This window comes from Columba livia, chromosome W (assembly GCF_036013475.1).
Source record: "Columba livia isolate bColLiv1 breed racing homer chromosome W, bColLiv1.pat.W.v2, whole genome shotgun sequence".
Classification (NCBI taxonomy): domain Eukaryota; kingdom Metazoa; phylum Chordata; class Aves; order Columbiformes; family Columbidae; genus Columba; species Columba livia.
The window spans coordinates 11,761,905-11,780,124 of NC_088641.1; the positions used below are offsets into that span (position 1 = coordinate 11,761,905).

Genomic DNA, 18,220 nt, shown 5'->3' on the forward strand with positions numbered 1-18,220 from the left:
ATAGACCACATCCACTGCTTTACCATCATCTATCCACCTCGTTATGTCCTCATAAAAGGCTATGAGGTTGGTTAAGTATGACTTTTCCCCTTGGTGAAGCCATGTTGACTGCCCCTAATGACATTCCTATCCTTGATATGCTTTGAGATGGTGCCAAGACTAAGTTGTTCCATTACTTTCCCAGGGATGGAGGTGAGGCTGACCGGTCTATAGTTGCCTGGGTCCTCCTTCTTGCCCTTTTTGAAGACTGGAGTGACATTTGCTTTCCTCCAGTCCTCAGGCACCTCTCCCATTTCCCAAAACTTGGCAAAGATGATGGAGAGTGTCCTAGTAATGACTTCAGCCAGCTCCGTCAGCACCCATGGGTGCATCCCATCTGTACCCATGTATTTGTGGATGTCCAGATTGCTTCATTGGTCCTTAACCCAGTCCTCATTAAATGAGGCAAACTCCTCCATTGTCCTGACTTTCTCTGGGGCCTCAGGGGTATGGGGCTCCTCAGGACAGCTTCCAGCAATGTAGACAGGGACAAAAAAGGTCTTCAGTAACTCTGCCTTCTCTGTATCTTCTGTCACCAGGGCACCCACCTCGTTCATCAGTGGGCCTACATTACCTCTGGTGTTTGTTTTATCTGCAATGTATTTCAAGAAGCTCTTTCTATTGTCTTTGACCCCTCTCACAAGGATTAATTTTAAGGAGGCCTTAGCTTTTCTGGTTGCCTCCCTACATCCTCTGACAACAGCCTTATATTCTTCCCAAGTGGCCAGCCTCTCCTTCCATGATCTGTAGACTCTCCTCTTCCACTTGAGTTTGCCCAGCAGTTCCCTGTTTTACCAAGAAGGTCTCCTGGCTCCCTTCCTTGACTTCCTACCTGTTGGGATGCTGTGATCTTGAGCTTGGAAGAACCATGCCTTGAATGCTAACCAACTATCTTGGGCCCCTTTACCTTCAAGTACCCTGTCCCACGGGATTTCCCCTAGAAGTTGCTTGAAAAGGCCAAAGTTGGCCCTACTGAAGTCCAGGGTTGCGTTTCTGCTAGGTATTCTGTTCCTGCCACATGAGATTCTGAACTCCACCATTTCATGGTCACTGCAGCCAAGGCAGACCTCAGCTTTTACCACTTCAACCAGACCCTCCTTGTTAGTGAGAATGCGATCCAGCAGCACTCTTTTCCTAGTTGGCTCATCAACCATTTGCATCAGGAATTTATCATCAATACACTGGATGAACCTCCTGGACTGCGGATGGCTGGCTGAGTAGTCCTCCTAGCAAACATCAGGGTAGTTAAAATCCCTTACAACAAACTGCCTGTAATTGCGAGGCTGCTCTCAGCTGCCTTTAGAAGGCCTCATCAACTTCCTCATCCTCATCTGGTAGCCTGTAATAGACACCCACAACAGTATCACCCCTGTCAGCCTGCCCCTTAATTCTCACCCACAGAAAGAGAAGTGTACATTTGCAGGAGTGACTCTGGGGAGATTTCCCTCTCTGTCCCCCCCCAGAATTCCCAAGTCTCAGATGTGATTAATGATGCATCTCTGCTGAAATGATCATTGCTGTGTTACATATTCATGAAAGTTTTAGGAACGCCTATACATATTCATAACCTGTCCCTGAGAAGGTGTTTCTTATTACAATGAGTTCCGGGAGACCATCTCAGAGTCTCCACCTCTGGCTCCTCCTGGTTGCAGCTGCGCAGTGATCATGAACCCGGGTCCTCTTCTCTGTACACGGTCACGTTTGGTCCAGTGTGATGAGTTGGTTAGGTCTCAGACTGCTGAGTTGGTTAAAACTGGCGTATCTCCTGTCCTGTGCCCAAGTTTCTGTAATCTAGTTCACCCAAGGATGCACCAAGGATGCACCCAAGGATTGTTATTTTTGCAAGGCATCAATGAAGTCCTGTTTTTTGTACAATAAGTTACACAGAGCTAAGCAAGGCGAGGCAATAGTGATGTGGGTTAAAGGGTTAGCTCTCTACGTGTCTTTAGTGATGTGGGGTAGGGTTGTTAGCAATCAGGACACATAACCACGGGCGTAGTTATATGCGGTGCTTTATTTCAGCGCTGGGAAACCAGGGGCTCGCACCCAAAGCTGGTTCCAACCACTGATTCAAACTTCACCATTTTATACAATTTGGTTACATACATATTCATTAAAGTTACAACGTGTATATTGCATATTCATTAGGTTACATAATTATTTCACAATATCAGTTGCAACACCTTGGAACTACCCTAAGCATGCGCAGTGTCCTCTGGTGGTCGTTCAGGGGGTCTTCAGGATGAAGTAAGTAGTCTTCATCGCGAGTGTACTTTTCCCACACCAAGGTCTTATTCTTCTGTGCCTCGTACAAAGGTTTGGCAATAAGCCCATAGTCCATAATCCAGAGCCTGCACCATCCTGCCATTCCTAGAAAAGATCTCAATTCATGTAAGTTACGCGGTTCTGAAATCGCACAGATAGCATGTACACGGTTTATACCCAGTCTTCGCTGTCCTTGAGAAAGCTCGCATCCCAAATAGATCACAGTTGTGGATGCAATCTGAGCTTTATTTTTTGACACTTTATATCCATTCATTCCCAATTGATTCAATATTTCGATTGTTACCTGAATGCAAAGTTCTTGAGTCTCAGCAGCAATCAGAATATCGTCCACATATTGCAACAACAAATACCATTGTCGAGGAATTCCGATATTGCCTCTTGTAGTCCATTCCTCAAGTTCCTTGGCTAGTTGATTTCCGAAGATTGTCGGACTATTCTTAAATCCTTGTGGAAGGCGTGTCCAGGTTAATTGGGCCTTTCTCCCATTGTGTGGATTCTCCCATTCGAAAGCGAATAACTTTTTGCTTTCCTGGTCAAGGGGTATGCAGAAGAAGGCATCTTTTAAATCAAGTACTGTAAACCATTTATATTTCTCTTTCACAGATGTTAACAAGGTATACGGATTTGCAACTACTGGATGTATGTCCTTAGTGATCTGGTTTATTGCCCGTAAGTCTTGAACTAGTCGATAGCTACCGTCAGGTTTCTTTACTGGAAAAATTGGAGTATTATATTCTGATTCACATTCCTCTAAAATTCCATATTTCAAAAATTTCTCGATCAAAGATACTATTCCTAATCTGGCTTCCAATTTCAATGGGTACTGTCTTAATCGCACCGGTTCAGCACCTTCCTTCAGCTCTACTTTCACAGGTTTAGCTGCCTTTGACTTCCCAGGTATGTCAGCTTCCCATACCGTGGGAATCACTGCATCTTCTATTGCCTGTGGTATTTTTACAATTGGATTTTCTTTTAATAGTAAAATTTGTCCTACCTTTGACTCCGGAACTTTCATTACCAAATTTCCATCCTCAGATGTTATCGTGGCATCTAATTTAGTCAACAAATCTCGTCCTAAAAGAGAAATTGGGCAGTCTGGAACATATAAGAACTCGTGGGTTAGTTCCTTTTCTCCAAAGCACAAATCCAAAGGTTGCAGGAATGGCCGTACTTCCTCCTTCCCTGTGGCACCAACAATTGTTGTAGCTTTGTGACCCACCGCCCCCTGTAAGGAATTTAATACAGAGTAAGTAGCCCCCGTGTCTACTAGAAATTTTACGTCCCGGTCTCCCACTTGTATTGTCACTAAGGGCTCCTTATTCTGGGTTTTTACTTCCGTGCCTTCATATAGTCAGCTGTTATTACTGTATTCCCCCAACACCATAGTCTGTACTGCATTTCCCGTCGCATCGGACATCTGACCCACAGGGCTCCTAGCCGGACATTCATTTTTCCAGTGTCCTTCTTGCTTACAGTAGGCACACTGATTTATGCCAAGCCTCATGAGGGGTCTCAGGGGAGTTCCTTGGGCACTCCATGAACCGCGTCCCCGACCTCCTCCTCGACTATTTCCAGCTCCCCTACCCCGGACTCCTGTTCCCCTGCCTTGTCCCTGGATCAAGGCCAGCAAATTTTGCTGGTGGCGTCTCGATTGTTCCTTTTCTCTATTATTATAAACTTTCCAAGCTGTTTCTAACATTACGTCCAAATCCCTTAATTGTGCACCTTCTAATTTCTGCAGCTTCTTCCGAATGTCATCTTGAGATTGCCCTAAGAAAATTAGAGCCAGCTGAGTTTTAGCTTGTTCCGTTTCTATGTCTAAATCTGTATATCTTTTGGCAGCTTCTTTCAATCTTTCTAAAAAGGCTGAGGGAGACTCATTCTTTTCCTGCCTTACATTATACAACTTTGACCAATTCATTTGCTTTGGCATAGCGGTTTGAACACCAATCAATAACCATTCCTGATATCTCCGGAGACGGCACAACCCGCCTCCTGTATTATAATTCCATCGGGGATCTTCCTTTGGAAAATTCTCATCAACATTGCCCTCTACTCTCCCAGTCCGGATATCTTCTCTCACCTTATCCCTTGCAGCCCGTACAACCATATCCTTTTCTGTGGAATCCATTAATGTATCTAGAATGACTTGCAAATCATCCCAATCAGGATTCTGTGTCTTAATTATCATCTTAATCACCTTTGCAACCTTATCTGGGTTTTCCCGATAAGGGCCAGCCGACTGCTTCCAGATCACTAAATCCCCCGGCGAAAACGGGACTTTTACATAGACTGGTTCCCCCCCAACACCTACTGCTTGCCGCAGGGGTGCTATCACATTTGATGATCCTCCCCCCTTTTGCCCATCCTTTTCTTTTTCCCTATTTCTAGTTCGGTGAGATATTGGGGTTACGGTTATTCCTTTTACACCAGTTATTGCCTCCTTTTCATCACTTGATTCATCATCACTATCAACGGGAAGGACAGGCGCGGAGGGTCTAATTGGTACCGCTTCCTCAGAAGGCGCAACATCAAGACACAGTAAATCCGTCTTTGAATCATTACCACTGCTATTTTCTACAGCTAAACACGTCATACATTTCTTGTCTACTGCGCATCCCGTACACTTATTACACTTATTATTGCTGTTACCTTGTACTAACATTAACCCACAGCCCTCCCTCCAATCATGCTTTCGCTCGAGATAGAAGAAGAGATCGACATATGGAACTTCGTCCCACTTGCCCTCTCTTTGGCAAAACCTCATTAATTCACCAATTATTTCATGGTTCAAAGTGCCCTCCGGCGGCCACTGCACTTCATTTGGTAACTTATACTCAGGCCACCAATGAGTGCAATACTCAATTAACTTCTTTTTATGCATAGACTGTCCAAACCCACCTTCTTTCCAATGTTTCAGTAAGCAACTTAACGGTGATACCTTTGAATCAGACATACCGACACAGAAAGATAACACAGGAAACTTTACCAGAACAACAGAAAATACAGATCAGATCACTAATTTCACAGTGAGTACAGACAAAATCACTAGAACTACAGACCAAGTGCTAAACAGCACAAATAACCAGACCAGGTGCGCACAAATAACCAGACCAGACCAGATGCCGAGCCTGCAGAGGTTTCCCTCTGTCTGACGGACGGCTGCCTAGGCAATACCCCGGGAGCTCCCTGCCCAACCGAGCGTGGCTTTCGCCGCGTCTGACCGGCAGGCTACCAGATGCCTGATCGACAGGCTACCAGACCAGAACCAGACCAGATGGGTACCCAATCCAATAATCCAGATAAACCCAAATAAAGCACCTTCTTACCAGTCAGAGGTCCGTCGTGAGCAGCAGAAGGTCGGTCGCGTCCGATGTGCTCCCCAAGAATACCTCGGTGCTAGCTGGAGCAGGATCAAGACGCGATCCGCCTCAGCAATGCTCGCGAGGTCCCACCTGGGTCGCCAAAATGTTAGCAATCAGGACACATAACCACGGGCGTAGTTATATGCGGTGCTTTATTTCAGCACTGGGAAACCAGGGGCTCGCACCCAAAGCTGGTTCCAACCACTGATTCAAACTTCACCATTTTATACAATTTGGTTACATACATATTCATTAAAGTTACAACGTGTATATTGCATATTCATTAGGTTACATAATTATTTCACAATATCAGTTGCAACACCTTGGAACTACCCTAAGCATGCGCAGTGTCCTCTGGTGGTCGTTCAGGGGGTCTTCAGGATGAAGTAAGTAGTCTTCATCGCGAGTGTACTTTTCACCTTTTGTCACTGCACATGCGCACTTCATATAAAATTATACAAATTCTTGGATGATAGCAAATGTACCCTCTCAGCACTTTCAAGATAAGATAAAGACCTGCTGAGAACTAACAGAACTAACTTTCAGTTCTCTAAAATATGAGCTCGTATATAACTTGCATAGCTTTTACGATAAGGTAGGAATCTTGGATATAGCCTACAGAATCAGAATAGCATTTGTCAATGTCTTAACTAAAGGTACAGAGCAAGCATAAGGTAACCACGCTCGTGGTTCTGGGTAAGGACTATACAGGGGACAAGCTGAGACTTTCAGCCTTAGCAGCACAGCTTATAACACTGATGTGTTATTCAATGGTGTTTGTGACACACATGCTACAAAATTCAATTCAACTATAACAGGGTTAGTTCTTTAAGTGTCAAGTGTTAGTTCTTTAAGTGTTAATTGTCAATTCCCTGTATCAGAGGCACCCCAAAATCAGTTTGGGGGGGGGGGGGAAACAGGTCCAAAACAGACTTATATTCTGTCTGGAAAAGTCTGGCAAAACAACTGACTAGAAACAGGGTTTATACAATTAGTTAGCACTCCAGTAACATAAAACACAGGTTCGGATATCAGTTGAGGAAATTACTGGGGTACAGCAAATAAGAATAATGGAGATCCACAGCGTGCATGCGTACACTCACAAGAAACAAAGACAGAGCTCTCTGACTTCAGGATACTACATTCACCTGAGTTAGGCAAGGAATTACATTTGCTTGAGCAGCAAGGACTTACACTTTCCTGAATGCGGCAAGGAATTATTCAAGGATATATCGAGTAAATTATCACTCACCCAAATGAGGAGGTGAGGCACTCCCAGTCCCGGGAAGTTACCTTAGACAGCATCCCAGTCTAAGGGGAGGGCTCTGGCACACAGAGCCACTGCTCCGAGAAGACCACACAAAGGGTATCCTCGGTGGGCACCCCATTTTATAGTCTCATCAGATCTGGCTGTGGGCATTCCAGAAGCTTCTTGGCTTCTCTGCACCCCCCCACTCTGGCTGTGGGCGCCCCAGAAGCTTCCTGGCCTCTCTGCGCCCCTCCTCCTTTCCTAAGGACCCTGGCCAATGGTCTGGGGGGGGGGGAGGTTCACAAAAGAAGCCATTAACTGCCACACTGAAGGAGAGGGGGATGTGCATACAACTGCCACATCAGTTCTTGGGTTGGGGGGAAAGTGTAACTGCCACACACTGCCTAGGAGGAAAAATCTGAATGTTAGAGCTGAAAAGAGAGTTACATTTACTTCCTTCCCTCTTAGGACAAGTATATTTTCTATATGCTATCAGCCATTTTAGCAGAAGCTTTTCCTGTCCTTTATACCAGTTTATTGCAGTTGACTTCAACTGGTTATTTTAAAACAGCATATGACAGTTTGTTTTTGTAAAAAAGGCTGAATTTTAGCATTTCTCACTTTGTTAAGTTCATTTTTTCAAAAGCATATAAAATTATTGTCAGAAACAGGGCATATCAGTAAGCTGCTTGTAGACAGGTACTAGGAACATCCTCGTTTGCTGTTCATGTTAACCTTGGGCTAAAGTTTTTCTCTTCAATATCTGTAACTTTCCTAAGAAAACAGGTAACAGTGTGTAAATAACCACACACGCAAAAATGACACTGAAATATATTGTGCCAGGTCAAACTTTAGTTAGATTAAGTCAGGCATTTTGAGTAATCCTTCTTTACCCCACTTAAATGTCACATAGGTAAGTCATGACAGCTCACTTGCTGCCAGGAAAAACTTGCATTAGCCTCAAGGATGGATTCAGGACCTCAGGAAGCTAACAAGTCAAATGAAAGACAGAGACGACAGGCAATGGTTTAGTGGTTTAAGCCATTTGTCTCAGATCAGTCTGGCCATAATTTCAAATGCCAACAGGGTCACTACCAAGCTAATGCAGATCTATTGAGTACATGGCCATTTACTACAGGCAGAACAAGTCCTTTGAGATAAATCCTAAGATCCTTTGGGGTTTTAATGGCTATTAAAAATCACAGGTTATTTTCATAAGGGGAGTTTATTAATCTTATGCCCTTAACAAAATTAGCTCTTTCCTCCTACAAATACTGTTTCAGTTCCTTGTTGCAAAGGGAAGATGGGAGAGGAAGAGAGAATGAAACTCTGTGGTGGTGTGCTGTATCTTGCAAGAGCTGTACTACTGCTATTACTACAACTCAAAGGCATGGTGATTTTTTTTGCAATGAAAGCTCCAGGATGTTGTTCCTGGAGTTTCTGTACCAGTGGCTCAGCTACAACCCTGGGTGCCCACTCTGCATTTATGATTAAGCAATGGTCACTTCTTGCAGATACAATTCACTGCATGTCCCAGGCACCTGGCATCCCGCTGCAGCGAAGGGTGTCTGCCATGGGAGGGTTGAGCTGACCTACCCTTCAGCACTTGTGGCTGCCTTGCAAAAACAGCCCACTGTCTGGTATATGAGTACAGTGAGCGGAGTGCTGCAGAGATATGTGGAAGATTTGTGACCGCAAACACTTGCACACATATGCTGTGGGTTTTATTATCATCATTAGCCCACAATAATGAGGGCTGGTCTGGGATATAAACGCTCTGTAATCTAATTATAAAACAAAAGACAGAGAACAAAGTTTGATGCAAGAGCAATGAGACTGTATTGGTCAGTTTGATAGGAAGGACACTGATGTGACTGAAAAGGTTTGGAGGTACTACAAAAAAGTAGGAAGGCAAACACTGTGATAACTCTGTGATTAGAAGAAACCACATCGGAATGTAAAAAATGCCATGGGAGATAGCACGGAAGTGTTTAATTTGAAAAGTATGTGGAACGCCAATGGAAAATGGTGAAAAAGATTAATCACAGACAGCAGCCACAACTTACACATACAATGAGGGATGTTATCCTGCTGCCGGAATGCAGAAGGGTCTCCAATGTGAAGAGAAGGGCTGGGATTCAGCTCCAGACTCAGACACGTAAATCATAGAATCATAGAATCATTTCAGTTGGAAGAGAACCTCAAGATCATAAAATCCAACCATAACCTAACTCTAGCACTAAACCATGTCCCTAAGAACCTTGTCTATATGCCTCTAAACACCTCCAGGGATGGTGACTCCACCACTTCCCTGGGCAGCCTGTTCTACTACTTCACAACCCTTTCTGTGAAGAATTTTTTCCTAATACCCAATCTGAACCTTCCCTGGTGAAACCTGAGGTGATTTCATCTTGTCTTATCATTTGCTACTTGGGAGAAGAGACTAATACCCTCCATGCTGCAGCCTCCTTTCAGGTAGTTGTAGAGTGTGACAAGGTCTCCCCTCAGCCGCCTCATTTTCTCCAGCACCAGTTCCCTCCACCACTCCTCATAAGACTTGTACTCCAGGCCCCTCACCAGCTTCATCATCCTCCTCTGAACTCTCTCCAGCACCTCAATGTCTTTCATGTAGTGAGGGGGCCAAAACTGAACACAGTATTCAAGGTGGGACCTCACCAGTGGCGAGTACAGTGGCACAATCACCTCCTTATTCCCACTGGCCACACTATTTCTGATATGAGCCAGGATGCTGTTGGCCTTTTTGGTCACCTGGGCACACTGCTGGCTCATATTCAGCTGGCTGTCGATCAACACCCCCAGATCCTTTTCCTCCAGGCAGCTTTCAGGCCATGCTTCCCCAAGCCTGTAGCGTTGCATGGGGTTGTTGTGACTCAAGTACAGAACACAGAACTTGGCCTTGATAAACCTCATATAATTGGCCTCATCCTAACGATCCAGCCAGTCCAAGGGATTGGAAGGGACCTCAAAAGATCATCTAGTCCAATCCCCCTGCCAGAGCAGGAACACCTAGATGAGGCTACACAGGAAGGTGTCCAGGTGGGTTTTGAATGTCTCCAGAGTAGGAGACTCCACAACCCCCCTGGGCAGCCTGTTCCAGTGTTCTGTCACCCTCACTGACAAGTTGTTTCTTCTCAAATTTAAGTGAACCTCTCTTTTTCCAGTTTGAACCCATTACCCCTTGTCCTACCATTGGTTGTCACCGAGAAGAGCCTGGCTCCATCCTCATGACACTCACCCTTTCTATATTTGTAAACATTAATAAGGTCACCATCAGTCTCCTCCAAGCTAAAGAGACCCAGCTCCTTCAGCCTTTTCTCATAAGGAAGATGTTCCACTCCCTTAATCATCTTTGTGTCTCTGCACTGGACTCTATCCAGGAATTCCCTGTCCTTCTCGAACTGAGGGGCCCAGAACTGGACACAATATTCCAGATGTGGTCTCACCAGGGCAGAGTAGAGGGGAAGGAGAACCTCTCTTGACCTACTAACCACCTCCCTTCTAATACACCCCAGGAAGGCAAATCCCTCTGTAGAGCCTTCCTGTCCTCAAGCAGATCAACACTCCCACCCAATTTGGTATTGTCTGCAAACTTACTGAAGGTGCACTCAATGCCCTCATCCAGATCATTGAGAAAGAGATTAAACAGAACTGACCCCAATACTGAGCCCTGGGGAATACCACTCATGACTGGACACCAACTGGATTTGGCTTCATTCACCACAGCTCTTTGGGCCTGGCCATCTAGCCAGTTCTTTATCCAAGAGTATACCTATCCAGGCCATGAGCTGCCAGCTTCCCCAGGAGAATGCTGTGGGATATGGTGTCAAAGGCTTTACTGAAGTCTAAGTACACAACATCAACAGCCTTTCTCTCATCTACTAAGTGGGTCACCTTGTCATAGAAGGAGATCAGGTTGGTCAAGCAGGACCTGCCTTTCATAAACCTATGCTTGTTGGGCCTGATCACTTGGTTGTCTTGTATATGCTGTGTGATGTCTCTCAGGATGATCTGCTCCGTGACCTTCCCCAGCACCAAGGTCAGGCTGACAGGCCTGTAATTTCCCGGATCGTCCTTCCGGCCCTTCTTGTAGATGGGCGTCACGTTTGCCAACTTCCAGTAGACTGGGACCTCCACAGTTAATCAAGATTCCTGACAGATAATGGAAAGTGGCTTAGTGATCACTTCCTCCAAATCCCTCAGTACACTTGGATGTATCCCATTTGGCCCCATAGACCTTTCTGTGTCCAAGTGGTGTAGCAGGTCACTAACCATTTCCCCTTGGATTATTGGGGCTTCATTCTGCTCCCCACCCCTGTCTTCTGGCTCAGGGGGCTGTGTATCTGGAGCAAAACTGTTCTGACTATTAAAGACTGAGAAAAAGAAGGCATTTAGTACCTCAGCCTTTCTCTCATCTTCTGTCACTATGTTTCCCCCCACATCCACCAGAGGATGGAGATTTTCCTTAGCCCTCCTTTTGTTGCTGATATATTTATAGAAACATTTCTTGTTGCATTTTACAGCTGTAGCTGGGTTCAGCTGTAGTTGGGCTTTGGCCCTTCTAATTTTCTCCCTGCATAACTTCACGGCATTCTTGTATTCCTCTTGAGTAGCCTGCCCTTCGTTCCAAAGGTTATAAATTCTCTTTTTATTCCCGAGTTCCAGTTCTCTATTTAGCCAGGCCAGCCTTCTTCCCCACCAGCTTGCCTTCCAACACACAGGGACAGACTGCTCCTCTACCTCTAAGATTACCTTCTTGAAGAGAGGCCAAACTTCCTGGATTCCTTAGTCCTTCCAGACTGCCTCCCAAGGGACTCTGCCAACCAGCCTCCTAAACAGATAAAAGTCTGCCCTGCGGAAGTCCAAAGTAACAGTTGTGCTGACTTCCGTCCTTACTGCTCTAAGAACAGAAAACTCAATCATTTCATGATCACTATGGTGTCACGGGGGGAGTAACTTAGGGTTCTGCTTGCTGCAGAACAATGTTTAGATTTCTTAAAGAGAAGCATGATTTAAGAGTTCGGTAGCAGGTTCACTCTATTATTTACTGCATGGGGGAAATATGCCACGCCAAATGCTGCTTACCTTCTCTCCAGATGCCTGTATCCGTTCACGAAGCAAACTTTCAGGCATTTTCCATCCCTGATAACTGTTCACTCCGGGGGCTGTGTCTTGAAGTTCCAGAGACAAACTTTCAGGTGAGGCCTTATAACCATGTTGAAATTCTGCAGAGCAGCATTTCAGGAAAACAAAATTCTTAGAAAAATAAAAATGTAATGGAGCAGAAGAACAGGAGGGCTGGCTCAAGCTGGGTACCTGTGCAGAGGTCCGCCCAAGCATAGAAAACTGCAAACTTTTGTATCTTTAAAAACCTTTCACACCAAGATCCAGTCCAATAGCAAAATTTGACCACCAGGTCCTTTGCTCCCCATTGGACCCATTTTCCTTGACTCCACGTTGTAGGAACAAGATAAGGACTCAGCAAAACAAGTCGATTCAATGTGAATCACGCTAAAGCCATTTATTACAGAAACAAGTCTCCTTATATACGTAACTATATTCTAATCACGTGTCCACGCTCCAAGCATGGATTCGCTAAATGAGTATCGTGGGCTGTCCATGCGCTGGAGTCTCACTGATGATACGTCTGATGATTCACGCCATGCCAGGACCCCGGTGATTGAGGAACGCCCCTCTCTCTCACAGCAGATTCTGTTCTCAGCTTCTCGAAGAGGCCTTGAGATTCCTTTGAGCCTGACTAATTCAGCAACAAATCTTTATCTATCAAAACCCCTCCACACCACGTGGGCCTTTGTTTTCTTCAGTTGTAGACATTTTTTTTGGTCCATATCTTTGAAGGTGCCGTTTTGTCTGGATAAGTCTTTTCTTCTCAGCGAAGTGCAAAATAGTCCCTGCTTTGCAGATGTCTGTAATGTCTCTGCGTTAGCCTTGGATCATTGTTTTCCTAGTCAGTTCTATTTTTTTCCCAGCAAAATGCAGGTTAGACTTTATCTTGCGGGTGTTTAGTATAGTCTGCAGTTGCTTTTGGTAAATATGAGCCTAAAATTTTAGTAAATCTTGTCTACCAAGTAACATGAATCAAAGAGTATATTAAAAATCACACAACCTTATATCTCTAAATAATCCATTACATTTGGTGTGCATCTACTTAATCTAAATTATTAATATTGAACTTGAATTAGGCTCATCCACTGACCTCTGAGTAGTAAAACCATTGCTATACAGCTCACCTATTTAGCAGGGAGAGCTCAAAGTGGGCTCATCCAGGCTGTTGTATTTATAGAATGAACTGGTTGACTCGTAGTCAAATTGCATACAGTAGGAAAAGTATGCACAAGACTCCCTGCGCCCACAAGTTACTGGTGTTCAGTGTGCCGTTCTGCTTCCTTGTGGGTCTCCTGGAAGGAGTTCTTGGCCTGGCTATGGCTCAGGCCCTTACCTCCTCTGGAGCCTGGACCAAACTGCTGCTGGTTTGGCTGGGTGGGGAGTCAAGTGCATCTGCCACATTTGCCCAAGGTGACCTCCAACCAACATGTTGCCCATGCATCCTTCTCTGTTTACAAACAATAGGTCCAGTGGAGTGCCTTCCCCAGTTGGCTTACTAACCAGCTGTGTCAGGAAGTTGTCTTCCATGCACTGCAGGAGCCTCCTAAACTGCTTCCTCTCTGCTGTATTGCATTTCTGGCAGACATCTGGTAGGTTGAAGTCCCCCATACGAACAAGGGCTAGCAATTGTGAGATTTCTCACAGCCTCTCTCATTTGCCTCTTCATCCTGGTTGGGTGGTCTGTAACAGATTACCATCAGGATGTCCGCCTTGTTGCCCTTCCCCTTGGCTTGGGTATGCCTCTGCCACACCTCGTTTTCTCCCCTCCCCCTCCTCCTTTCAAATCTAATTTAAAGCCCTCTCAATGAGCCCTGCTAACTTCTGTCCCAGGATCCTTTTCCCCTTTTGAGACAGATGCGTCATATTTGTTGCTAGTAGGCTAGGTGTCATGTAAGCTGACCCATCATCTAAAAATCAAAAAATCTGCTAGTGGCACCAGTCCCGCAGCCAGGTATTGGTCTGGTGGGTTTTCCTGCATCTTTCCTTGTCGTACCCTGCAAATGGGGGTACAGAGGAGAACACTACTTGTGCTCCTGATCCCTTGACCAAGAGCTTTGGGATGCATACAACTGTTTTCTCTACTGTCATTCCATACCAGTGAAAGGGTCTGGCAAAATGTGGGCAAAAGGTTTAAAGAGCAATTTGGGAGAAACGCAAAGTCAAGGTGATAATGATGATGTGACAATGATTATCGCAGTGTAGATGCTCCATTTCTTAAAGATTACAGATCATGACTGGGTGCCTGCTAGCATGTATTCACCAAATTACTTGGCTTGATAAAAAGATTTTGAGTGAAATGTGATTCCTATCCTTAAAGTCTGAGCAACTCTGTATTATGATTTATTGGTGTTCTCTATTTCCATCTGTCATGGGCAGATCTTCAGCATTTCTGATGTCAGTGCTGCTGATGCTGGAAAGTGCCTGGAGTTCTTCAACATCCTTCTATGAAACACTGGCAAGATTCAGAGATGCTAAGTGGCTTTCCCAAACCTGCATTATATCTAGCAATAGGAGACAGTTCTCCTAATTCAATATTCTTTAGCAATTGGCTGATAAAATTCTCATGGCTTTGTTTTAACGATCTATTATTTTGAAACTGGATGATGTTGGAAAATTGTCATGTTTTAAACCAGACAATAAAACTTCTAACTTGGCAAAATCCATTGAGAAAAAAAACAGTTGTTTGGTAGCTGGGCCAAGATGACAGTTAAATGGGAACTGAAAATGTGCTGGATCTCATCTGTGGCACTGGCAAGGCATGGAGCCCAGCTGTCACCTCCCATCCTGCCTCTGCGATGGTCTCCTCAAGGAGACAAAGTGTGGAACCATGCTGAGGTGCAGCCAGCATGAGAGGTCCTGTGTGCCAGGAGACCATGCTGGAAGGCACATTGCTGGGGACACCCTGCTTCATCTGGGGCCTGGGCATCTCCAATGCTGTTCCCCCTTCCCCAGCATTGTCCTGGTGGGCTGGAGTTTAGCCTAGCTGACAAGTCTGTCTTCAACATGTTTACATGTTTCTTGCAGTGCTCTTCTTGCAAGTCCTTGAGGCTTTGGTGGGGATATGGAGGTCTGCTGAGGCACAGGGATATGCAGAGTGGGAGCTGAAAGCTGGTGAATTTTTGCAGCAAGGCAGAGCCTGACTTGGAGTCCTCAGCACAACGGCAAAGCTAAGGAAGATTTCTGAGGGTGCTTGCAAGGTGTAGAGCAGGAGCCATTGTACCTGGAGAGACCCAGAGATGAGTGAGGTTAAACAATGTGAATATGCCAGTAGAGAAATGAACCAGAGAGGACATGTAGAAGACAGCCAAAGCCTGAAAACCAGGGGACTGCAACATGGTGTAGTTCTGCAATATGTTGGAATGGTTCATCTGGGGAAAACAATGTTGAAATGGGATGATGGCCCAGGGAAAGGTCCAGCAAGCAATACACTGCTATCTTTCTAAATGGTTCCTCAGCTTTGTACATGATGCTGGTGTTACCCACCACTGCAATGCCACCATGGCTGTGTCTGGCGTGGCATGCAGCAGCTACACCTGGTGCGAGATTGTGATGAGGAAGAGTGGAGACGATTGCATGGAGGGAAGGAGCCCTGTGTGGGCAGGCAGCATGGGGTGAGTTACAGTGAGGATGAAAGACTCTGAACACCATTCAAGACAAAAACGAAACATTTTAAATGCCTTCAGGCTTCAGCAAGCAACTTAAGCACAAAGCTGACTTCAGGCCTGTAAGTGGCATCAGTAAAGGCTGCAGGCTGAGTTTCCATTTCCAGCAATGCCTGTTTTGATAGGTTTGGCAGGCTAAAACCCTAATAGGGGAAAATGCTCTTTTATAATTTAAAAGGGAACATAAATGAGAATGAAGCCCAAGTGGACTCAGTCTGTGCTGCTGGACTGGAGCCTTAAGTGCATGCAAGCTCATCACAGAAATGTCTGTTGCTCAGATTACAGTGCTTGTTTTTCTCTAGGAAAACTGTATTTTTAATGCACAAGCCTTCATCTTCATTCAGCGATACTTCAGAGCTATGCTGAGTTATCTGCATTGATCTGGTAAATGAAAGGCCCCTTGCTTGCAGTGAAGCACAAACTCTCTGAGCCCTTAAGCAAATTGGAACAAGGCAACTCAGGCAAGCAAAGGCAGTGTCCCATTATATACACACATATGTTTATAACATAGATGTGTATGTATATGTATACAAGTATTTGGTCAGAAAACATCCAATATCTATGGTGTCCCTGAGTTTAAGATATTTTGGGTTTGTTTTGTTTTTGTTTTTTTTTTTTAATTTTAAATTATTTCAAAAAAGAAAATTGACATGGAGGCGCCATAGACCAAATACATGCATGTATGTATAAAAATGTAACCTTTAGAAGCCCTGAGAATTGAATGACATCCTTAAACATAGACTAGTGGCCAAGAATAATGTTTGCATATGGGGCTTCAAAGTATGCAGAAGGTAGTTTTTCATCAAATTATGGAAATTAGAGATAGAAAAGACCTATTAGATCATCCTGGCCATTCCCTTGGCACCAAGGTACAGGAGACCAGGAAAAGAAACAAACAAACAAAAAGCATTAAAGCTATAAAATGTTTATTTTTGCAGAAATCGCAGTGCAAATGGAAGTCCTGTGACAGTCACTGCATATTATGTTGTTACAGAACCATCAAAACTGTTATACAGAAAGAAAAAATAAATTGGATCTTTCTTTATATGCCTTGGGCTTTTCCTTTCTCACATAAAAAGTTTTCCATAAACCTTAATGTTGAGCCTTTTTACCTTGTTTCCAATGTTGAGTGATTAAAAATAAAAAATGGAGATTGCCATGACACTGACACAGCATTTTATGTATTCAAAGAATTAATTAATTCTTGTAGAGACCTTGTGAAATGCTATATTAAGTGCTTTTTTTAGTGCCAATGGATTTATCAAAGAGACGGAATCACAGAATGTTAGGGATTGGAAGGGACCTCAAAAGATCATCTAGTCCCTTGCTTTGTCCGTGAGGAAGATGAAGCAGAGGTGAAGTGACTATGAAGGTCAGCCAGTGAGTCAGTGGCCAAGCCAGGATAAAATTCAGGAATAGGAATTTTGTCTGAGTTTTCCAGGGTTTCAGAACTGGACACTTTCCCAGATAGCTCTGAAGGGAGTAACTGAAGACAGAAGCTCTTTGCAACCATTAAAGCAGAGCAATTCTGTAGGCTGGGCACACCTGTACTAACTGCTAAAATCATTACAGTCTTCCTCAATTAATGTTGGCACAGTACTTGTTGCTAGTAATATATCCCTGTATTGGATATAGCGTTAAACATTTTGAAGTGACAGCTGAAAATGTTTTAATGGTGTCCATATTGGATTAAGGATCTACATTTTCTTGGAGGTCTTTTATTCTCTGGCTGGTTTTGGTTGTTTCTTTTTAAAAAAATTGTCAGCAATGCAACTATTGACTTTCAGAGAGAAGAATGAGGATTTTTTTTTTTTTGGTAACCCTAATGATTTTATCCCATTTGCCTTCATTTAATTTGGAAATGGAAACCATATCTTTAATGCTAATTAGGCAGCACACTGCTTAGTCTTCCTGTCCTCGTGTAAATAACAATTAGCAATAATTTAGCAGTTGTACATTCTGTCATCTTCTAAGCCATACCATTGTATACCATTCCAAATTCCTTTGCATTAATTAGGATCATAAGCCAATCAGCACTAATTAAGAAGAAATGAAGTATAATAACAAATGAAACAAAGCTAGTGATTTGTATCTGTTCAGTAGTTCTTTTTCCCTCTGCAGTTTATTAAATAGTTGTAATGTGTAGGAACTTCTAATTGAAACTAATTATGAGGTTTCCCCTGCTACTTTGAGCCTCATGTTCAAATCCCACAAAGCTCATTAAATAAGTAACAAAGCTGGAATCTTTAGCACATATTGTAACTTGGTTCACATTAGCACCATGTTTTGGAGGCAGTAAGAGGCTGTTCAGCAGCAAACGCTACCTAAAGGGACATTAGATAGGGATTTTTTCAGATCTAAGAGGCTACACTACACAGAGACCTGAGCCAGGTATTATAGGATATGGATGTGTCAAGGTTTGATTGCAGGGTGACAATAAACCCTGGCAGATGCTTTGTTAACCCCCTCTCTCC

At 44.1% G+C, this 18,220-nt stretch overlaps 1 protein-coding gene across 1 annotated transcript in view; it reads left to right on the forward strand.

Moving 5' to 3' along the window:
• Positions 1 to 18,220, forward strand: part of LOC102083899 (SET-binding protein) — a 311,256-nt gene that overhangs the window by 216,376 nt on the left and 76,660 nt on the right.